This window comes from Nycticebus coucang, chromosome 7, assembly GCF_027406575.1.
Source record: "Nycticebus coucang isolate mNycCou1 chromosome 7, mNycCou1.pri, whole genome shotgun sequence".
Taxonomy (NCBI): Eukaryota; Metazoa; Chordata; class Mammalia; order Primates; family Lorisidae; genus Nycticebus; species Nycticebus coucang.
Window position 1 is genome coordinate 26,272,361 of NC_069786.1, and position 24,393 is coordinate 26,296,753.

A 24,393-nucleotide genomic window follows, 5' to 3' on the forward strand; every position below is an offset into this window, starting at 1 on the left:
GGTCTGGAAATTGCCGCCGTCATTTCCACCCTTGGTCACCCACCCGCCCACTCTCCCTCCATTTCACATACTACTTAGCAAAGATCCATAACGCTTAGGGATGAGAACGTGTGGCCTTCTCTCTCCTGGGGGTTGGCTGGGTTTAATGTCAGGTCAGTCAGTGTTCTCTGTGGTGCCTTGAGGGCATGGAGTGTGTTTTATTTCTTTTTGAGTTTTCAACAGCGGAATGTTCAGCTAGCGCTCCAGAATGTTCATAAAATCCCGGGGGTAGAAGCAGGGCAGAGCCAGAAGAATGGAATCACTTATTGAACACTTACTATGCACCAGATATCGGGAGGTACTTTATGTATATTTCATTTTATCTTCACAATAACCTCATGAAGCAGCTTTTGCTATGCTCATCGGTAAAGCTAAAATCAAATGGTTAAGTGGCTTGCCCAAGGTCACCAAACCAAGTGGCAGAAACTCATAATGTTTTACATAATCTATTCTAGGAAGGAGTGAACTGAGCCTGAGGACTTTTTTACAGTTGTCTGCACCCCGAGATGGTTAAGACCACAGTCTCCCCCTTACTGGGCTTCACTGCTGGAAGGCCCCTGATTCCTAGAGGCTTGGCCTGCAGAACCTTGGAAGAGGCATCGTCGAATCAGCATCTGCGCACTTCCCCTAACCTTGCTAGAGTATTTTTTATGGCCGAGATCCGACTGTCTCATTCGCTGGTTTCTCCCCTCCGGCTGCGGAATGGAGAGGCTGAAGTCTTTTCTTCTGCAGGGTTGAGAGTTTGCAGACGGCCCCTGAGAAGGTGGGGCGTTCCGAATTGGCTGAGCGCTTCGCCGGGGGCGGGGAGTTAGCCGAACGTTCCTGGCCGGAATCCCTGCCTCCTAGATGGGCTGAGCCCAGAAGCAGACTGAAGTTGGTGAGGTCGGGCAGTGGAGGACAGAAGGAATTGCGGACTGATTCCCGCCCTGGTTGACTGAGCCCCCAAAGGAACGTCTCTGCTGCGTTGGGGCTGAGTGTAGACGCGCCGCTCGCGGCCCGCCAGGGCTGGGAGTTTGCAGACCGTCCCTGCTGCGGCCAGCTCCGCGGCGGCCCTGCGGCTCCCGCGGCGGCGGCGGCGGCCCTAGGCGCGATCCAGCCCAGGTACCCGCGTTGCAGGCTCAGGGCGCCGAGACCCCGCGCCCCGCCGCACCTCCGGCCTCGCGGACACGGCGGTCGGCTTTCGTTTCTGGCTGCTGCTGCGGCCCAACGGGGAGGTAAGAGCTGCTGGGTCCGGGCGATCGCGTCGGAGCTCGCTATCCTCTGGGGGAGATGCGCGCAGAAGGGACAGCGCTGGGCACGGGGAACTGGAGCCAGCGGGCGGACAGAACCTGCACTAGGGGCGGCGCTGCTGGGGGCCTGCATGGGTGCCCCGGCTGCGGCCGTGGTGCGGGATCCCAGAGTGTAGCCGGGGGTCGCACCTTAAGGAGCCCACCTGCTCGGGGCAACCCTCCCGAGGAGAGGCTGAAGCCCCCCAGGCCCTCTGGCTAGAGGAGGGTAGGCTTTCCAAAGACTGTCCGGAGGAGGCTCCGGTTGCGAGGGTTGGAAGCGAGGAGCTAGAGATGGCAGATGGGCTTTTGAACAGCGGAGGAGCCCAGGGGGTCACGCCGCAGGTATCCGCCCCACTGGGGTCCCGGAGACCCGGGAGCGCAGGGCAGGCGCAACTACCAGCCAGTGGTGAGAAAGAAGGCGGGAGGCTGGCTCCGGGCCCCTCCAGAGGAGGGATGCAGCGGGCGGGAGCTTCTGGCCGGGGGATCGAGGAGGCCCCGGGGCGATCCCGGCTCCTCGGGGACAGCCTACCCGACCGCGATGCCTCCTGTGCTCTCAGCGCTGCTGCCGGGTCCGGGAGGTTGCGGTGAGCGCAGAGCCTACACCCGCGCATTCACTCCCCCAGAGCATGCTCAGTGAGGCCCTGGGAACTTCCTGCCGAGTAGCGAGCTCCTCGGCCCCCTCTGGGCCCGTGCCTTGCAAAGTTGGGGGTGGCGGGGCTCGCAAGTTGGGGGCGCTGCCCCAGCCTGCCGCCCTTCTGCGTCCCCGGCTCCCTACCTGGAGTTTGCTGAGCTCCATGGCGCTGCTCTTCCCCGCCGCCCTCGCGGCTGGGATCGGGGGCGTGGGTATCATCGCTTGCTCCCTGCGGCCGGCTGGCGGGAGGCCTTTTGGCTAGTCTCTTATCCGGTAGACCCGCCAGTACTGCGTCCGCTGAGCTCACGGACCCTGGGCAGCCAGCAGGCCGAGTGGAAGTGGGTGTGTGAGCCCGGGGACGTTCGCTCACATACTTGCTGTGGCACACAAAGCCATGGTTTGGTAGCCGCGGCGAGGAAGAGCTCAAAAGGGAGGGGGTGGCGCTTGCATTGTCCGGAGGCGTTTGCAGTACAGACTCTGCGCTGGGCTCCTCGGAGCTGCAGGAACCAGGCGAGGTGTGTGGATTTCAGAGACGCCCAGTCGAAGTCTGGGCCCGGTACTTCTGGCACTGACTGCCTGGCACGGCCCAGGTTGGCCGCCGCTGTCGGCACCGGGCACTGGCAGCCCACTTAGGAAAGAGGTTGACACTTGTCAGGCTGTGAAGTTGGGGAGGGGACAGGGTTCGGGGGGTGGGGATAGTAGCGTCGCACTGGTAAACATACCCAAAGTAAGAGTTGGCGTCTCGTTCCAAAGAGAAGCAAATGGGAAGCTAGTTCATTGAATTGAACTCCCCTCAGTTCATTGTCAGGACCTGAACGACTTGATTGGCTTTACTCTGAGAGATAACCGCCCCGCCCCCCACCCCGCGCGCCCATGTAACCCCTGTGTCTCCCGACCCTGAGCCTTGACCCTGCATCAGAATTCCCTTGTCTGATCCAGGAAAATCACAGAAGGACAAATCATCTCAAATCTGTCTTGATGAACATACCTGCACCCTCCTTCCCTTCTTTTTGTTGCTATTGTTCAGAATCGAGATGGGCACCCTCAGATTTGTTCGGCAGTAGGGTCAGAGCAAAGCTGTAATTTCTAGAGGCCGTTTTAGTTTTGTCTGGTTACCAACTATTAATAAATACGCATGTAGTCAGCCTTAAATGGAGAGGCTCTGAAAAGCCAGGTGACGAGCAGAGGGACTGGGAGAAGAGAAGGAAGCTGTCTGACTCTGGCAGGGCTGGGTGCCTGGGTACAGGGTTTGGGGGTTTTCTTTCATCTCCTCCTTTGTTTCATCCTGCTTTCACAGGTTTGGGACACTTGTGACTGGAGTCACCAGGAGGAAGTAGTCTGTAGTCCTGGTTTGGAGATTTGTAGGATTTGCATTGACATTGGAAGTCTCCAGCTGTTTTAAGGTGAACTGCAATGGCAGATGGGTTGGGGACCTGCTCAGTTCTGCCGATGACATCTGTGTGCCCTCGGCCCTGCTGCAAAGCAGCTGATAAGCTTTTTGATTTCAGTAGTGTGCATTTCAAGTGCTTTGTGTTTTAAAGTGTGAATACAGCATTCCTGTAATATGTATATTCACACATCTGTATGTATTTTTACAAAGAAGGGTGTACATATTTATGTGCATATGCAGATTCTCTGGTAGAATCTGGAAGTTGGAAGGGACCTCATGAGATCACAGGAATCCAAATATTCTTCCTTTTCATTCAGTTTTCAGTTTAAAAATAACCAACGAGCCTTCTGCCCAGTTGGCCTCTGAAGCACTAAAATGCTAGAATCCCTCCCCTACCCCAGTGACTCTAGCTGAGGGGGAGATGTTTGGCTCCTCCCCCGAGAAGTATGACTTCTCTGGATCTGTTCTAGATGTCACTCTAACATTTGATCTGACTTTTTCTCTTGTCCCACACATCTCAGAATAAGTCACTTCAGAGTCACCCCAGCTCATTTTTGGCAGGGGACAGACAGTGACTAGTGTACCCAGAAAAGATGTCTAGGAAATTGGAAAAAGCAGTCACTTTAAGATCCAGGTTGGAAAATTCAACTCCTCTCCCACTCTTTGGTCATCCAGAATGCTGGGGACTTGAGTGTCATAGCCGTCTGGCCCTGGTCCAGGTGAGTGGTTGATGAGTAGTTCTGAATGAAGGAAGGTGTATATGTTCCACAATCCAGGTACTTTAAAAAGAGAAGAAATAATTTCACACTGTGAGTTGCCACGTGGGTGACAATTGAGAGGATTGGGTGAGAAATAAATAAACATTGGAAGCTTGTCAGTGCAAGTTTCACCAGGCTGCCTTTAAAGTTAGTAATCTCTTTGAAGTATAGAGTCACACTCTTCATAGCCAGAAGATAGCTATACTTTTAAATTTCTCTTTAAAATTGAGTAAAGATCTCCCCAACCCTCAAAGTCTCTAATCTAAGCCATATCCTGATACATGTTTCACGTCCTGTCCTGTGTCAATATCAACAATCTGATTGCTGCGGGATGCTGGCTGAAGGTGTGCTCCCTCAGCTGGTGCTGGCTAAGCAGATGTCCTTCTAAATTATCTTCTCACTTTTAGTTTATCTGACCTTCTCTTTCAGCATGTTAATGCAAACTAATAGCTCTTGGAAAGCTGCCAAGATGGGTCCCAGGAGCCGTAGTTCTGTAACCATGTCCTCAGCGAGAAGAGTTGGGCCTTATTTGACCATTTGGGTGGTTTTATTTTATATTTTCATTCTCACAATTAAGCACATACTTCCTGGACTTTGTTAGATCTGGAAGGCTGTGTATGTGCATGGCAGGGATTAGAGGAATCACTTCTTTTTTCCTTCAGAATCCCATAGCTCTTTGCCAAAACACAAAATCTTTGGGAACAAGCACAGGGCCTTCCTTTGTCTAGCCCCCAAAATCTGGACATGTAAATGGGCACAAAAGGGTTATGAGCTATTATGGCTGGGTTTGGCAATTGCCTTTGAGGATCCATCCCTTTGTCACCTTCACTGCCAGACCCACGTTAATACCTGCTAGACCTTGGCCCCTGCTGGGGCAGCTACCTCTAATGCCTAAGGAGTACCCTATTGCCTGTGAACTCAGGAGTGAGTGTAGCCCTAGTACTTTGTTGTTACTGATAGTTAAGTACTGGTGCTTATGAAAGATTTACTTTTGAAAAGTCAGCTTTTTAAGGTTATCCCTAGAAAAATAGCAGCCTCATTTATTTGCATCCCTCTGTGGTTTTTATGGCTGGCCCTTGGGGGAACATGTGCCACCTGCCCACTCTTGTTCTAACTTCACTCCTTACTGTTACACTTCTGTGCACAGACTGCTGAGAAGTTCTGTTATGCTGCTAAAATGCTTTTTTTAAAAAATAATTATCCCGCACAGAAAGCCTTCCACTCTTCATAGTGCTGGGTCTCCTCCACATCTTACCCCCCACCCTGACTTGAGTGTGTTGTGCGGGTGATCATCGTAGAGATTTCATGTCTTTGTGGAGAAGCATCAGCAACAGGTGGGCAAGAAAATAGAAATGATGGTGATGAAAACATTTACCTTCTGTAATTGGCATTATTGCAGATGCTTCTATTGTGCTGCAGATATTTCATGTAATCGTCACTGAAACCCTGAGGTAGATTCTGTGGTTATTCCCAGGTATATAGTGGGACTGTAGCATTATGAGATTATCAAATCTGGCCAAAGTCACAAGCTAGCAAGTGGCTGAGCAAGGATTCGAAGGCAGGCGGTCTCAGTCTAGGGCCCATGTTAGCTGGACTCTGCACAGTTGTTAGGGCTGATGAACATGCTCTGTACCAGCCAGCACCTACTTTCTAACCCAAGAGGATTGGGAGTTTTAGACACTTAGGGTTGGCAGGTATTGCAGGGAGATCCCTCTTTTTCTAGCTCAGGTCACAGAGGTGCAGAGAGGCATGTGGATATACTGACCAGAGTCTCACCAACATTCGGCAGTAGGAAAGCTGGGCTTCACTTCCGACCCCGAGTCCCACAGGAACAGTTGATGACAACTAATAAGAGATGAGTGCGTGGTTTGTTTATAGCGATGATCTAGGAGGGGGATGTCCGGCTACTTGGTGTCGGCTCCTCCCTAGAACCTACTGTGTGCTCACACCCACCTTTCCCTTGGAATGTGGTAGAGAGTAGGTCATTGTGGCCGAATTCCCTCCCCATCCCTGACTAAGAATCTAAGCAGTTTATGTCCCCTTCAGTGAAGGGTCCCCTTCCTCATGTCGCTGTTTAAGTGTGACATCTTAAGAATATTAGGTACAGTTTGGGCTGGATTTCACATTTCACTCTTATGAATTCCATGTGTCTTAGGGCACCTGGCCCTTCTCAGCATTGGTTTCTTTTCTTTAGAATAGTGCAGCGGTTCTCAACCTGTGGGTCGTGACTCACAGGAACTGTATTAAAGGGCTGCAGCGTTAGGAAGGTTGAGAACCACTGGAATCGTGGGTGGGCAAGAGGTGACCTAGGTGATCAGGGTCAGATCCCATAAAGGCTGCCTGTGAAGACATTCTCAGAGTATCTCTGGAATCCTAGGAAGAAGGCAGAGGCCATGCAAAGTTTCCTCTGACAATTGGGACCATGGAATTTTCCTGCTGGGTATACCAGTGAGGACCAGTTCCTTTCTTGTATTCCTCTCATGTGCCCAGGATTGCACCAGGCACATCAGTACTCTCATCTGCTCCTGATTCTAGATATTTCTGGTTAATAATAGTCCCTAGCTGCTCGAGAAGTTTAAAGCATAGGCCCGGTCAGGGCTTACGCAGGAGAGTCGAGTTCAGTCTCACATAAAGGAAAATGTGAATGAAGAACACATTAATTCAGCCCATATGGCCACTTTGGGCTTAGTTCTTATGTTGGGAAGGAAAGGGAGATTGAATGAGCTCCAAAGATCTGTTCAATCTCTAATGTTCCTTAATACTGTATGTGTGGCAAAGGAGGTGTAGGATAAAGAAATTAAATGACATTTCCTCATTTAATTAAAAAAAAAAAAGATTGAGAAAAGATTGAAGTTGTTTTTGCCCTTGCTTGTAGACTTTCTGTAGCAGACAGCTGAAATGCTTATCTAGGAAGAGCCAACCCTTTTTAATACTATCTTTTAGGATGTTCTTTTTTGCCTGTTTAGAGTTTAAAAGCTCTGGCCCTTAATTTTGGCCAAGAAGTAACCTGCTTTCCCTTAGTGCAGCTATTTTTTTTCCCTTGGGAAGTTGAGATTCAAAGAGCAGAAGATGACCAGTCTCGTCGTATTCTACGGTAAGGTGGCACAGTGCCCTGGGACATGGCGAGGTGTTTACCTGCCACAAGCAGGGCCAAATTCTGTTCACACGCCTTCATGTCCACTTCTGTGTGAAACAATGGTGCTTGAAAATAAGGGAGTTTGATATTAGTCTCCTTGCAAATGCTTTTTTGTTTGTTTGTTTCTGAATCATCTGTCATTTTCAACTCCAATTTTTTATTCACTAGTGTTCATGCCGATGAACGGTTTTCTAAAGGACCAATTCCTTCTCTTGTGCACCTTGTTGGAGAAGCAGTCTGTGCCTCACGCTGCGTGTGCACTTTTGTTTTCCTTTGCCACGGTTTTTGGTGGTTCTGCTTGAGATGCTTCCTTTACCCCTGCTCACATAATTTTTTTGAGCAAACAAAGTTAGAGGCAGCACCACATAAGGATTCAGAGGAGAGGGGGCACTTTCCCCTGTCCCCATCCCCCAGGAGTGTTAATCATGAGATGTCCCCATTCCTTTGCTCACACGGCTTTATGGCCCTCTGTCCATCTGATTGCCTTCCCTCTGTCACAAAGTTCTATCTCCCCATCTAAGAATGATACATTTAATTTGATTTTTAATTGTTATGCTTCTCAGGTTTAAAGGTAACATTGTTATGTGGCAATCTTCACTATACATTGTATACAAATGAAATTCTCTTGGGGAAACATGATCAACTTTTTTCTATAGTTTCACCATTCCTCATTTGCAATTCTGATGTTCAATAAACTCTAGCAAGGGAATGTTTTTTTCCCTAGGCTTGCCCCACCTTCTCCGCCCCTCAATAAAAAAAAAAAGAAAGAAAAAAAACAAAGGAAAAAAAAAACAAAAACCTGGCTCCAAAAAAAAAAACAAAAACAAAACAAAACAAAAAAAAACTCAGAAAGTATGGAACTGTCTTAGGCACAGATGGAAGTTCCAGGGCCTAGGCAGCATGGCCTCAGGAGTGAACTCCAGCTGTGGCAGGTGGCTGTCTGCAGGCTGGTGCGGTCTGTGCTGTCTGATTCCCATTTCTGAACTCTCAGGTGATCCAGTCCAGTCACTTAGCTTCTCCTATGCTAAGGTCCCATGCTCCTTGGCTGCACTCAGCACACTCACCTATTCTAGCAGCTTGGTGCTTCTCCTCCTCCTCCCCCATGGCTCCCCCTTACCCTGGCTAGAGCGCAGTGGCATTATCATAGCTCACTGAAACCTCAAACTCTTGGGCTCAAGCAAACCTGGCCTTAGCCTCCTGAATAGTTGGGACTGCAGGCCTCTCTGGCCATTTTTTTTTTTTTTTTAATACTTTGTAAAGATGGGATCTCACTACATTGCTCAGGCTAGTCTCAAACTCCTGATCTTAAATGATTCTCCCTCCTCAGCCTCCCAAAGTGCTTGGATTACTGGCATGAGCCACCACACCCAGACCCACTCTAGCATCTTTATCTTTAAAAATATTCTTAGAAATGCCAGGAAGGCTATGTTAACCAGTTTGATGAAAATATTTCAAATTGTGTATAAAACCAGTGTATGGTGCCCCACGATTGCATGTACACAGCTAAGATTTAATAAAATAAAAAAATAAATAAAAAATAAAAATATTCTTAGGTGTGGTCCTAATTTTGAGGTCCTGTTTGGTCATTGTGATGTTTTAGAGTTCTGTTTTTTTTTTAAATCAGTCTTTTTTGTAGAAATTTTTGGACCTCAAAATGAGCACAATTCGTGAGCTCATGAAGGTCAATTTGGGATTTTGGGATTCAGTGTGTGTGTGTGTATGTGAGTGAGTGTACACCACTAAGGCTTATTACTTTATTGTCACATTGTCTTAAAAAAATGACCGTGGTCAGAGTTGGAGCTGCATACCTGGAGTCGCCATCAGTTAAATGGAGTCTCTAGAAAGTTTTTATGAAAGGATTTTGTTAATGTGGCTTTCTCCCTAGAACCTACTTGTTGCAGCTGTAGGTAAGGACCCTTAGAGAGGCTGTGGACTATTATTTTATTGTTCTACAAAGTGTTCTCCATGATAATGAGTTGCGTACACTGCCACAGTGCCTTTTCTCTACCTGTCTCTGTAGGCAGGATCAGGTGCGGTTTTCCAGTTTTGATGTCATACCTGGACAGTGTTCTCCAGGTTCTAGAATTTCTTCCTCCCAGGCCAGGAGCTTCAAGAGAGACTTTTCTATTTCCTCATCATGAGTATTTAGTAGAAATATTTTAAGAACATGTTGTCATTTTACTGTTGCCATAACAAATAACCACAACCCTTGTAGCTTAAAGCAACACATGTTTATTCTCTTTTAATTCTGTAGGTGAGAGGTCCAGCCTGGGTTTCACTGGCTAAGATCAAGTTATCTGTTTTTGTTTTTTTTTTTCTGGGAAGCTTGAAGGGAAAATATATTTCCCCATGTTTTCTAGGTTCTAGAGGCCACCCACATTCCTAGGCTTGTACCCCCTTCTTCCAACTCAACACCAGCAGCATCAAGTTGGGGCCTTGTCTGTCTGTCACATTTTTCTTCTGACCATAGCTGGGAAAGATTCTTTGCTTTTAGGGTGTGGTTAGATTACACCAACTGGGACAATGCAAGATAACCTCCCCTCATTTCAAGGTCTTTAATCTCATTTGCCTGTGAGGTGACATATTCACAGGTTTCAGGGATTAGGATATAAACTTGTTTGGGGGGCCTACCACAGTCCTCAAAACGCTTGGTAAGGAAATGATTCTTTACTCTTTATGGAAAGGATCTATTTTCTAAAAGGAAATTTACCTGTTTCCTTGTTACTCACCTTTTTGAATATATTCAAGCCAACTATTTGCAGAACACATTTAGTTTGAGTTCTGCTATGGCCAGATGTTGAGCTGAGCACTTTTACTTGGTCTAGTTATGTCATTGTCAGCAGTCCTGTGATATTACAATGGAGAAACTGCACGCAAAGGAAACTTGCCCTGGGTCATGTAGCCAGAAGTGGTAGAGCCAGGGTACAAAAGCCTGCGTCCTTTTTACTCTCCACTTCTGCCTTACAAGTAAGTGATAATGGAAAAGCAAAATGAGAAATGGTAATGGAAAAACGTAAAATAATGTAAAATCTCTGTGCTTCTGCCAGGGTGATGATAAACTGTAAATATTGCCTGCGGTAAATTGATTGTACTAATGGCTCCAATTAAAGGCCTCCCATATCCACTCTCTTTGCCTTATAACTCTGTGGTCCTTCCTCCTTCTCTCCGTACTCCCACCCCACTAGGCCAGCTCCCCACTAGGATTGGTCATGTGATTTGCTTCGGCCATTGGGATGTTAGCACATGCCGTGTATAAATGGAGTTTTTAAAGGCACTATGTGTTTCTGTAACCAAACCAAATTGGGTTTCCCCATACAGGCAGCCAAGACAAGGAGACAGAATGGGGCTCAACTATGTCTCCTCCAGACAGATTTGGGGGTTGGGGCAGGTTTTTATAGTCAGGGGTAGTGAAGTGTGATCTGATACGGTCTTGTGATGGGGTGATGCCAGGAAATGTATTCTGACTGGACCCTGCTGTGGGGTAATGTCAAGGCTTAGTCTGATTGGATCCTGGGTTCTGTCATGGGCTGTGCACTCTTTAATTCGGCCCCACTCCTCTGTCCAGAGCTTAGGTTCCATCCATGATTTCCGGCTTGGTTCATCCAGGCACATTAGGTGATGTGACCCTCCACCTGAAGATTCATGACAATTGAAAAACAACTCCCAATTTTGGTATACAACAGTTGAACCAAATTGGTCTAATGTGGTTACATTTCTGCTTGGCTTTTTCACAGATGGGCTTGCTCTGGCAGACTTTGCCACCTCTGCCATAGAACATGCCCAAGCTAGCCCAAAAGGTTGAGCTAGGTCGTGCCAGCATATTCTCTAGGAGACTGACAAGCCCCATCAGACTTGTTAGCTGTTGCTGTCTCCTGAGCAGATCTAGCCCAGCCTGGATCACTGGAACCACTGGTCTGATCTGCAGAGCTGTGCAAATAATCCCTGGTTGTTGTAAACCACTGAATTCTGGGGAAGTTTGCTGTAGAACAATTGCTAACTGATAGTAGCTAAAAACACACAGCTCATATCAGATATTTCAATAGTGTAAGAAGTAATTTTAGATATCCTTTGTTAGTTACTACATGTAACTAATTAATATTCTTTTTATGTTATACTTTAGGTTCAATAACTTGCCCATTATATCTGCCCTTTCTTCCTTTTGTTCAAAAACATTACAGTCTTTTGAATTCTTACCAGTTTCAGTTAGCAGCAGACTAACTTCCTTTCTCAAACTACTTTAATATGGTGGCTTTTAACCCCAGTCCACATTAAGAAATACACATTGATTACACATTGAACTCACATATGTAAGTAAATAAATATATAACAACGAGAAAAGTTTCATAAAATAGTAATTACCTATGCTACCCCTGATGTCGTCTGATGTTTTCTAGTATGTTCTATTTCATTGACTTAATACTGGCCAGAGTTCAGCAGACACTGAAACCTGCTGCCCATTTTATAAATAAAGTTTTATTGACACACAGCCCTCCTATTTGTTCTTGTATTGTTTATGGCTGCTTTCACACTTCTCGCAATGGCAGAGGTAAGCAGTGTGACAGAGATTATCTGTCCTTTAAGGCCCAAAGTATTTCCTATCTGGCCCTTGAAGAAAAAGTTTTCTGACCCTTGCACTGAATTGATTTGCTAAGCCATCAGTTAGTTTTAACCTTCCATTTGCAAGACCCTGTTCAAGTGATCCTTAGACCTCCTGATACATTTCTAGAAATTACACTGAACAGATATGGAAGATGTGAAAATGAACCCTTCTCCCATGTTGTACTCAGTGTTTTTTTCTGATTTATTGAGATTCAACAATTAAGCCCTTGCTGTTTAATATCATACCAGATTGGCTAAATGGGGAACTTTTCAAGCATTTCTAAAGTATTTCATTGTAAGTAGTTTTATGGCCCCCTTTTAAATTTATTTTTAAATAAAGCTTTAGTGGAAACTAACTGGAATTAAAGTGGACACAAATTCCACTCAAGTGCTAGTTATTTATTCATTACATTCCACAGTGCCTTTTTTGGTGATATAATGGAGTCCATTAGTGGAAGAGGTAGAGAAACAGTGATCCTGCCTTTATTTTTTTAGAACACCCTTTTGGCAACTGGTCCTTATTGCCACATTTTTGAATTAGGGTGTATTATTTTTGAATGTAATAACATTTAGAGCCATTAAATCGTGGACTTTTTCCGTTGAAAAGGCATTGGATAGTTTTATTTATTTCCCCCCCTCTCCCCCACAGACCTAATTAGGCCTTAAAGGCCAGATTTCTCCAGTGCGTTTTCCAAGCCTCTCAAGGAAGGACAACATTGTTACTTATGTTGTGTCCCTTATGAGATTGATGAAAAAGAGCTGAGGCAGAAGAGAACTTCAAAGTGATTTGGATATGTCTCTGTAGAATCTGAAATGCCCGGTGGGGATGGTCCCTGGTCCCCATTTATTTATTGGCAGTGAGAATGACATCAAAACAAATGAGCTTAAAACACAGCATGAAAAGTCTGCGTAAAATCTAGGGAACATTTCCCAAATAAGGTAGGTTGTTTGACCAGGGAATAGATTCTCCTGAGGTTTTTTGTTGTTGTTGTTGTTGGTTTTTTCAGCTTTGTCACCCCAGGAAGGGCACCTGGCAGAGCACAGTGGCATCATGATAGCTCACGGCAACCTCAAACTCCTGGGCTCAAACAATCCTTCTGCCTCAGCCTCTTGAGTAGCTGAGACTACAGTTATGTGCCACCATGCCCAGCTAATGTTTTCTGTTTTTAGTAGAGATGGGGGTCTGACTTCTGCTCAGGCTGGTCTCAAACTCCTGACCTCAAGCAATCCTTCTGCGTCAGCCTCCCAGAGTGCTAAGATTACAGGTGTGAGCCACCACGCCCAGCCTCCTAAGCATGTTTGGTTAGCTACCAACCTTTGTTCAGGTGGGTGGCCGTCCCTCCCGGTGATCAGATGCTTTTAGTTAATAAGGATTCTTGTGAGTGCTAGCCACAGATCCCACTGGAGCTTGCTTCAACACAAGTGGAAAATTCACATGAGGGACACAGGGATAGGATCCAAGAGCTATCTGCATCAGGGGCTGAGGCTCTGGGAATCCCAGAAATGATCTTTCCCCTCTTGTCTGCTTCCATCTGCCTGGCTACTTAATTCTTCCCCTTGCCTCATTCCACTTTTCTTGTCCCAGGGGCAGAACTCTGGGTAAGGGTACTTGTTATAGGCTAAGCCACAAACTGAGGCTGATCTTTCTGTTATAATGCCAGTTCCAATTTCCTGGGGAGACCTCTTTGTTCCCAGCAATCACCCAGAGGTGGGCAGGGGTGGGTCCTGAAAAGAGGACTCTGGTCTAACCCCAGGCCCTACAATGTTATTGTTATTCAGCAATTTGTAGGGACAGTTTTGCTTGTCAATGATTAAGAGGTGCTAGGAGCATTTACTGGGTGGGGACCAGGCGTTCTAAATATCTGTAATGGGTAGGATGGTTGTATGTCACAAAATAGTTCCTGGGCCCCACCACTAGACAATCCTGGACAAACAAACCTGAACCCAGACCTAACGTGCATTGTAAACAAATATTTTTTGCACAATTCAAATAAACAGGGACTTTTCCAGTTGCTGAAAAAAGACTGTGCTTTGTTTTATTAAGAAATTTACCTCTTTGGAAACTCACACCATGCGTAGCATCACTGCCATCTCCTGTTACCAGTCCAGGTCTGCATCTGACCTGTGTTTTGATTTTACATTAAAGCACAAGCAAGTGACTTTTATGCTCACTAGAGTGGTCTTGTCCAAGTAACTGCTTATTGAAATACATTAAGTTTGTCATAGTTACTTTCCTTTTATTTTCATTTATGTCACTATTAGGACATTAATGTGTATGTTTGAAGTTGTCTTTAGGTAGGTTATCTAAGAATTTGATTACAGATATTAAAGGGGTGTTATAAGTTTGCTATAAGCCAGGGACTTTGAAGCGGATGGGTTTTAGAACATAGCACTAGGCAAAAAGACTTGTGAAGCAATTGTTTTTCTCTAGCCTAATGATTCATCTGAATCGATACTCTTAATAACAAGCCATGCAAACTGTGGCCCATACATCGGATGCAGGTAAAATAAATAGAGATGTTGGCCCCAGGCATACTGGGTCTCCACCAGCCCCACTCTTGGGTGGTGGGCTCTTTGTGGTGCAGAACCACCACTCTCTTGTACACGTGCTTTCTGGCTCTGGCTGGGCCAGGCTCTTATGTAGGTCTCCAGGTTTCCACACCATTGCAGAATAGCTCCACGGGAGGGGTGTGAAATCACGTTATTTCCCAAGTTTCATATGAACTGCTGCAGACCACTTTGCCTAGTTTCAGGGGACCTGTGAGCTTGCACAGGAGAATGTTTCACACCTTCATTTTCACTAACCTCTAGCCAACATTTAGCGATTCTTTTGAATGTTGGCTGCTAATGACAGTAGGGTCAGCATTGTTTGTGACTTTGTCACCAATGAAAATGCAATATTTGTATATCTTATTACAGATGGGTATCTTGAAATAGTCATACTTACCATTTTGAAATTATGGTGGTTTGTTATGCCTACCGGTAGTGTTTATTTAATGTGTTAATAAACAAGGACATGTATTACTATATTACAATTGAAAAAATATTTTGGTAGCTGTATTTAGATATGATTGATTTCCTTTTCAATCTTGTGTATTTCATTTTATGCATTTAAAAAAATCCTACTGCGAAGGTGTCCATAGGCCCCTTTAGTCTGCAAGTGGGTCTGTGGTACAGGAATTGGAGAGTAAAATTATGCTTGTCCTGGACCTACACACCCCGCTGCTCCCCTGTCCATACTCTTCCTCAGGAACTGGTCTCCTGCTGCCTTGGCTTTTCCCCAAGGGCGTCAGATGTGGGGTGTGCAGTGAATGTGGGCTGATCTCCAGTTGGCTTATTTTCTTCTTAGACCTAGTAAAGAATTCCTCTCTTCTCCTGGCTGACTCTTTTATCGTATGTGAAGAGGCAGGTGTGTCAGAACGTTCTTCCACAAGGCTATGTCTATCGGTGCAAGGCACATGATGCATTGAAAGCCCAAAGATGCTGATTTTCTGATGATTTTCTGATCAAAGATGATTTCTGCTGCAGTTTTTCAAGTGGAATCAAAACCACAGACATGCTGCAGGAAGTCTGTATAAACACACTGCGTCCTGTTTTCCTCTTCCTGTGCTTCCGAGCGACATGATCACTGACACACTCTGGGAAGTACCCCACTGCCCAAGAAGCATGTTGCACAGATGGCTGCTGGTGGGGAGGGAGGTTCTGCTGGGGTGCGCTTGTGGGAGACGGGCGCACCCCAGAAGTGGAGGCTGAGAGGGAAGAAGGTATGCACTTCACTTTGGCTGCTTGGCACCCGGACAGTCCAGCCTAGAGGGTGCTATGCTGCTGCTGTAAGTGGATTTCTGGGAGTTAACCTTTTTCTGTTTCTGGAAATTACTTTTTTTTTTTTTGAGATGGAGTCTCATTTTGTCACCCTCAGTGGAATGTCATGGCGTCCATAGCTCACAGCAACCTCAGCCTCTTGGGCTCAAGCGATTCTCTTGCCTCAGCTTCCCAAGTAGCTGGGACTACAGGTGCCAGCCACAAGACAGGGTCTCACTTTTGCTCAGGCTGGTCTTGAACTCGTGAGCTCAGGCAATCCACCTGCCTCAGCCTCCCAGAGTGCTGGGATTACAGGCGTGAGCCACCACGCCCAGCTGTGTTTCTGGAAACTTCTGTTGATAGGAAATGACTGCCCCGGAAGAGCTTACCGCACTGTTGCTTGCAGTCCTCCAGGCAGGGAGTCATTGTTGTGGTGCCAAGTGCATGTCTTTCCTCTCACAGTTTCTAAGTCTATATTTAGAGGATGAAAATGCTGAACATTTCCTTTCTAATTCTTCAGAAGTCAGCATGGGGAGGGCTCTTCATGCCCTCAACACTCCTTCCTTCAACAACCATATTCAGTGATAGTGGGAATAATTTTTATTCATTGTTTCAAAAAATATTTTACTGAAGACTGGAATCCAGTATTCTCAAATTTTTCACCTTCATTTTGCTATGAGGTTAGTGCTGGATGAACTTGCCGAGTGTCAGGACCTCCCTCAGTGAAGCAGGAGCTTCATTATACTGTTCGATGATACTCCTAGCGCTCCTTTCAGACCCAGGGGAATGTGTGTGTGTATGTGCATTTAACGGCTTATTAATGAAATGACAGCATCTTATCTGTTTTTTTGTTGTTGTTTTGCTTCGTTTTGGTAAACAGAAATAGCAAAATTCTGTTGCTTCCTGAGCCACTGAATGATATTACGGACTCGTATACAGGATGATTGTGGGTACAGTTGACGAGGCCTACTTTTTAAAGTAAGATACCTAAGACCTAAGATATTTTTATTCAGAACCTGTCCTTTTTTATCGTTGGATTTATAAGGCCAGGGTTTGGGTTTGTTTGTTTGTTTGTTTTTCTTTGTTGTTTTTCATTCTTTTTTCTTGGCTTGAGAAAGCAAGGAATTCACTGGATTTATTGGCTAAAAGGTGACAATTTTACTCAGTTTGATGCGTGTCCTACCTCCCTTGTGTTCTGATCACAGTCACTTGACCTGATTCATTGAGGTTTGCTGTGGGGTGAATTTCTGTCTTAGTTTGCTTTGCGGAGAGAACAAATAAAGTCCAGGAGATCTAGAGTACTGGAATTAAAATAGTCCTGAATGCTTTTTCTCCTGATCAGATAGGAGACAGAATTCATTGCATAGCTATAGGACACAGATAGACCTTATCACAATAATAGATAGAAATTAAGGACTCTTTATCCAACATGATAACCAAAAGGGTACAGACACTTTCTCCTGAGATGGACCCTGTGAGTGCAGCAGCTGCTGTGCAGGGGAACACTGGACATTCCTATAAACAAGCTTTGCACAAACTGTGTAATTTCATGGTTGGGACAACCTTGTATATTAGGTTTTCTTACTTTCAATGAATGAGCGTGAAGACTAGTGAAGTATCTTGCCTGCAATGACTTAGAGAATAAGAAAGGTGACCATGTAATTTATATCCAAACCTGGACACTTTTGAGAGTGAAAGGTGGGGCTCTTGATGACTATGTTGACGTAAAAGGCATAAAGGAGGAAATCTGTTCCCCCTACTAATAAGGTACAGATTGGGGGTTTAATGCAGGTCTCTGAACCCAAAGCCTGCCAGCTGGCCTTTCCCTGCAGTTAAGTGGGGCTACTCCACCTGCAAATGAATTGGTAAGGCATAGACGGGGCACCTCCTGAAGGCCAGTCCAGGGCTAGGTGTAGAGGCAAAGAGAAATTTCTCTAAGTCTACTAGAGACCTTCTTTCATGTAAAAACATAGAAATGGTTTTGCTACAAAGCGGATAGTGTTGATCTTCTTACAAATGGTTTTCCATTTTGTTTAAAAGACTGGATCTGCTTTAGTATTTACAAGAATGACAAGGTTAAGAGTCATACAATCTCATATCCAGGACCAAATCTTTGTAGCCAATGGCTGTAAAGATACAGGAAGAATATAGTGACTTCCTCAGTAGTAAGGTATGTAAATGCACATTTACTACTCCTGTTTCTCGTGGTCTGGTTATGGCTGTGTTTTTGTCAAGGCAAATCTGTGTGTGGCATACATTGCGATGAGATGTTAAGATAAACATTTCAGCCAGGCTGTGGCTCCTGACTCTTCATGCCTCTGTGAGCCTCAGACACCCATTGGAGCACACCTGCTGGAGGCTCAGACGTGACGATGGATGAAGCACAAGGTACTTATAAATGGTTTTATAGCCCATCCAGGAAAGGTAATGAAGAGCCTCACACAGCACCCCAGGATTTATTTCTTCACAGTGTCATGATCTTTTGTGGCCTTTTAAGTCAGCTGAGGTGTGAAAACAAAAGAGTCCTAACAAAGCAGTTCTGTAAATACCACAGGCTGGAAACAAAGTCCTGTTAGATTATTATTTGTCACTGGGTCAGCAATGCCAGAAAATGACATACCATCCAAAGACCACGGCAGCCGCCTGGAGCAAGCAGAGGGATGGGTGAGAGTGACGCTCAGATGTCTGCGAACCAGCTTTCAATTGAGAGCTGATACTTGGCCTTTATTTACTCCCACATTAAGTGGGGAGGATCTGCCTTCTGGCCACTAGAGCACTCGTAAAAGAATAAATCCCAAAGTAGGCAAAATGAAACTTGATGGTGATGAGGGAGACCTCCTCCCCCATCGAGAGTGGACAGCAGGACCTGGAGAGGGACTCTGGAGCTCAGGGTTTGCACCTGCCCCTGTGGTTGGTTTGAGCCACATCCAGGAGAGGACAACTATCTCTAGCTGTCTTTGTACAGAGCCAGGCTCTTTCCTAGAAATATGAGAACCACCAGCCATAAGACAGGAGAAAAAGAATACAGGGTTGGAGGAGAGGCATGAGAAAACGAGGGAAGGGGAGAAGAGAGGCATTAGGGTGGCAGGAGCGGCCATTCTGCTGTGGGATGGGGAGGCTAGAAGATGCAGCATAGCTGCTGCCGTGGGGCACACCAGTCTGCTTAGAATGGGGAACCCGGCACCAGCTGGGAAGTCGGGACATCTGGGGACTGATGTTTTCCCTGCCACTAACTAGCTTTGTGAACCTCTGTCCCTAGTTCTACACAAGTGGGCGAGTTGGGTCAGATGTTATTTGGTGTGACTGACAGCTCTACAAGTGTTTGATGCCAAGCCAAAGAAGCATCTTCATGGGGCTCACCAGCATGGCTCTGTCTCTGTAAACATTTGCTGAGTACAGGGCCTGGGGAACACAGGTGAATGTAACACTTATCCCACGTTCAGGTTGATGCCCTTTCCTAAACACTCCCATTGTTCCCATAACAGGAAGAACAGCTAGGCATTGTACAGATACTTTCTATCAATTTATGTGTATTAGCTAAATAGATTAGCAAAATGAATTAGTAAAAACAGAAAAGGTAGTAGGTAAGCACTACTGTTCTAATTTTAGAGATAAGGAAACTGAGGCACAGAAAGGTGAAATAATTGGCCCCAGTTTTCATACCTAACAAGTAGTGGAGTCAGAATTTCAGCTGCCTGGGCCTGACCCCAGAGCCCGTACTATGTGGCTCCAGTGGGGGTGGGTGCCATGATGCAAATGTTCCCTCCAACACTGATGCTGTGATTTAACTGCCATTGTAGCAGTATCAAGAAGTAGGGGCCCTTAAAAGGTGATTAGATCCCTCTTGAGGGGATTAATGCCATTATCCTGAGAGTGGGTTAGTTATTTTGGAAGTAGGTTCCTGATAAAAAAGAAAAGTTTGGCCCACTTCCCACTGGGTCTCACATGCTGGTTTCTGTCTTCCTTTCTGCCCTCCACCCATGTTATGACGTAGCAAGAAGGCCCTCACCAGATGCCAATCAGGTGCTGGTACCATGCTCTGGGACTCCCAGCCTCCAGAGCCATAAGCTAAATATAAATAAACTTCAGTTCTTTGTAAATTACCTAGTTTGTGGTGTTTTGTTATAGCAGCAGAAAATGGACCAATAAAGGTGGGGTGTGGTGGTCACTTGTTATTGTCTATTTCTACTGCTGGACTGCCAGCTACCTGGGCGCAGCCACTGTGTGTGCTTTACTAACTATTGTATTTCTAGCAGCTGGCCCAATGTAGACTCTTGGGAATGAGTGGGTGGATGGATGGATTGATGGATGGGTGGATAGATGGGTAGATGGATAGGTAAACGGAGAAGATAAACAGGGTCTTCAGACAGCTTATAGCCCAATGAGAAAAACAGACCCATGAACAGCAAATATTGGTGAATTTCACATGGGAAGAGCACTTAGTGCAATCTGAGGCAGGTTGGGAAAGCCTTTGTGAGATGGCATTTGGGCTTGCTCCTGAGGACGGTGCAGAGCACCTGGAAGGTTTAAGCAGGGTGGTGGCTTGGGCAGATTTGGATTTCAGATGGGTTGTTCCCAGAAGAGGAGAGAACAGACTAAGACTGGGACAGGAGGGGCAGGCTGTGACACTGGTCCCCACAAGAGGTCTAGGGAACCCCAAGTGGAGGGGGCAGTGAGAGGTGGTGGAGGAATGTAGGGAAGGGCAGGATGACTTTTGATTTGTGGCATGGTGAGTTCAAGATGTCCTAGGGTTCGGCGGCACCTGTGGCTCAAAGGAGTAGGGTGCAGCCCCCATATGCCAGAGGTGGTGGGTTCAAACCAGCCCTGGCCAAAAACTGCAAAAAAAATAAAAAATAAAAAATAAATAAATAAAAAGATGTCCTAGGGTTGCTGATGTGTGGCACAAACATTCCCATGTGAGTGCAAAGCTGCATGGAGCCTGAGAGGATAGGACTGGGATAAATGGGTCTAGGTGGTGCCAGCATCAGGTAGCAGCTAAAGCTAGGAGATGAATGATGGCACCTTGGAAAGAGTGTTATCTTAGATGAGCCAGTCTCAGGACAATTCCTGTAACATACAGGCTGAGCTGAAGTGTGGAATAGCCAGAGAAGAGCAGGGCTGCGAATTTTATGGGACAGATAATCTTGACCTTACAGATCATACAGTATTTTGGGGGCCCTTCCAGTATGCTTGGAACATCTCTGAGCACGTTAGGTACTTACACTGATTTGTTCTTCATAAAAACCCAGTGAGGTAAGTGTTATTCTGATCCCCATTTTACAGATGAGAAAAATGAGGCACGGAGAGGCTATGTCACTATTTACCTAAGGTCACATGTGTCACATGACCAGAGGGCACTGGTGAGCTAAGGCCCTCTGTATTTTCATCACTTTTGTCAATTTGGATCTGAGGCTGAGAAGGGAGGGAAGGTGGTAGGGCTGTCAAGAGGAAGGGTGCAGGAAAGTGTTTGTTGTTTTTTAAAGGATGAGAGAATTGTTCAAAGGCTTGGAGAAAGAGCCGGTTCAGAGGGAGATTTTAAAGATGCCAGGGGGAGGTTGAGGGGCAGTTAGGACATGTGAGACACAGCTCAGAGGCCCAGAAGAGAGAGGCGCCTCGGAGGAGGAGGAACCCTCCTTCCCTCCAGCAGGAAGTGCAGAGCTGTTTTGGAATTGAAGGGGGAATTGTGTGACTATCTGGATGTGGATACCCAGAATAGGAGAATCCAGAGAAGGGAAGCAGGTTAGTATTGTCAGGGGCAGGACAAGGGGCGGGGAGAGTCATGTAATGGGTCTGGGATTTTTTTCGGGGGCTGGGGTGTTAGAAATGTTTTGGAGATAGAAGTGATGGTTGCACATCTAGCAAATGTGTACAGTGCCACTTCTAAAGGTTGATTCCATATTATGTTAAGTTTACCTCATTCCAGGGTGTCTAATGCTGGAACTGGTGCATTGTGGGTGTTCAGTACATGTTGGAATGAATGAAAGGATGGTTGAGTGGATGGGTGAGGTACATCAGGTGGGCGCCTGGAAATAAGGGAGGTGCTGCCAGTTTGGAAGTGGTTAGCTGTGAATAAAGGGAATGGAGCTAGCTGAGGACAAGAAAAAACCTGAGCTGTTGTGTCAGAATACCTGCAAAAGATGAGGGTCGGGAAGTAAGCTGGTAACAATGTCTTTGTGGTTACTGTGTATTCATTTATTTTTTCTGTTCCTGTTAAACTGCCTGAGTGAAGAAGAGAAGGTACACTATGAAATGAGGCATAGTTTGTTGTAACAAAATAGGGATTTGGGGACGGAGGGAGTGGGGTGGGTCCTTGGTGTGTGTCACACTTTATGGGGGCAAGACATGATTGCAAGAGGGACTTTACCTAACAATTGCAATCAGTGTAACCTGGCTTATTGTACCCTCAATGAATCCCCAACAATAAAAAAAAAAAAAAAGTAGGGATTTTGCTGAGTGATTACTTTAATAGCGAGACTGGATATGGGGAGAAGATTTAAGGGATGGGTAAGACGGGGGTAAGGGAACCTGGGAGGAAGAGTGTGTGTGGCCTGGGAGGGGATGGAAAGGATTGATTCCAGGATGCTCAGTGGGAAAGACCAGTTTGGCAGTGAAGGCCTGGACAGTGTACCTGGATAAGGTGGGTCAGGGATGTGGCTCAGGTGTGTGAAGATGAAAGTCATTGGTCTCCAACCATCTACTATATTGCACATCTAGGGCACTGAGTTCCAGAATTTGGTGCTCAGAATAATCATTTGGGGAATGAGAAGAACATGTGGAAACTTTAACTTACATTTATTTTTCTCCTAAAAATTAAGGTCGTAAGTTTTATTAATATAAGTTGGCAGTAGTATATGTTTTTAATTTAATAATAAATTAACATATATTAGAGATTCATGCTTATCTTTGATGAAACAAGGGACTGAAATAGTTTTGAAGGCTACTGTTTTGTGGCTTGGTGCCTGTAGCTCAAGTGGCTAAGGCGCCAGCCGCATACACCAGAGCTGGCAGATTTGAATACAGCCCGGGCCTGCCAAACAACAATGAAAACTACAACCAAAAAATAGCCAGGCGTTGTGGCAGGTGCCTGTAGTCCTAGCTACTTAGGAGGCTGAGGCAGAAGAATCGCTTGAGCCCAGGAAACAGAAGGCTTGTGTCTCTGCACCGTCTCCTGGTGGACCAACTAAGGGGCCCCTCCCATAAAGGCATGCAATTACCTTGACCTGCCTGCTCTTTCCAAACTCATTCTGCTGTGCAGACCACATTTTTAAAGTGATCACAAACCATTTACTTAATACTCACTTGTGGAACTTGAATACTTATCACGTCAATGGTTTCTGGAATTCATCCCAACCTCAGTCTGTTTTCTGGAAAATTGGGCTGACATTTAGAATCAAAATGTTTGAGTGGGGTCAGTTGGGAACCTCCCTGGTAGTTGTAGGACAGGAACCTACCAATTTGAAGATAATGCTTTTGTTTCTAATGCACTTGAGATGGCCCAGGAACCTCTCCAACCTGTTTGCCAGGTTCTGCAGGCCAGGGCTTCCCAATTGGATTGCTCGGTATGTATGACTGCAGCTGGGTTCCCTTCACCTCTGGGGACCGGCCACTGCTGGGGCCATATGTCTGTGTGTCATTTCCGCCTTCATTTCATTGGAGTGTTGTATTCGCGAATGGAAGGAATTTTAAAAATCATGCGGGAGTCATTGGAAAAGTGTGGCTATGAAGAAAAATAGGACTTAAAGTTTCTTAGCTTGGTCTGTTGCTAGGATAAGTGGGTGTGGTGGTCCCTCCCTAGCCGAAGAAAACATTTTATTGTTTAGATAAAAGTAAATACCTTTTTAATTATAACTGGAATTTCAACACAAATGTTAACGTAGTCTGGGCTCACTCTCACTCTCTCCGCCCCCTTTCTTTTTTCCTGAGAGTGATTTTTGTACCATTAGATTGTTTTGTGGTTCTTTTTTATTTTTTTGCAGTTTTTGGCTGGGGCTGGGTTTGAACCTGCTGCCTCTGGCATATGGGGCCGGTGCCCTACTCCTTTGAGCCACAGGCGCCACCCTGAAGTTCTTAATCATTTTATATCTTTATTAGTCAGATGGGATAATGGTATAGCAAGGATGTGAGCTTACAACACAGAAATTCAGGAAAAGGAGCCTAGCACTGCACCAAAGTATAGCCACTCAATATGTGGTAAATGCTATTTCAGATTAAAGAAAAAAAAGCATTCGGGTTTCATGCAGGCAGCATAGTGCTATATGAAAAGGAGCCTATTGATTAAACACTTAAAAAGTTTCACAAAGCTCCCTTTTAGATTCCGATATTGGCGCTCATGTGATGGATGTCTTGAGGCAGATAAAACAGTTGAATCTTCTTAGTGGAAGTAACAGGGATCTTTTCACATGAAGCGGTTATTTGGAAAATGCTGCCGTAATTAAAATATATAGTGAGTTAGTTTTCAGTAAATGTACATTTTTCATGCCTTGAAGGAGCCTTACAGAGTTACTTAAAAAAAAAAAAAAGATAAAAGGAACTGTTCATATCGGAAATTAGCATGTGACCAAAATTGTTTTTTTTTTTTGTCAATCCTGCTTCCTCCTTTCTGGCTGAGGTCTTATGACTAGTGATAGAACCAATGCTGGGATGAGCAGTCCTGTAACTCTGCTTCCTAACTGCACCCTCCCCTGCACCTCCTCTGAAAGTCTGAGCTCTGATGGGCGAAACATACAGTGAATTCTTACAGAAATTTGGCATTTTATTCAGTTATGAATATT

The 24,393-nt window shown here is 45.7% G+C and overlaps 1 protein-coding gene across 3 annotated transcripts in view; it reads left to right on the top strand.

The window, feature by feature from the left end:
• Positions 1-343: 343 nt before the first annotated feature.
• MGAT5 (alpha-1,6-mannosylglycoprotein 6-beta-N-acetylglucosaminyltransferase) overlaps positions 344-24,393 on the top strand; it is a 353,367-nt gene continuing 329,317 nt past the window's right edge. For 2 of the 3 annotated variants that reach the window (XM_053596771.1, XM_053596769.1), the window contains exon 1: positions 344-1,253. The gene's annotated coding sequence lies outside the window, so the exon portion shown is untranslated. The remainder of the gene's footprint in view (positions 1,254-24,393) is intronic. The other variant, XM_053596772.1, reaches the window with a different exon arrangement.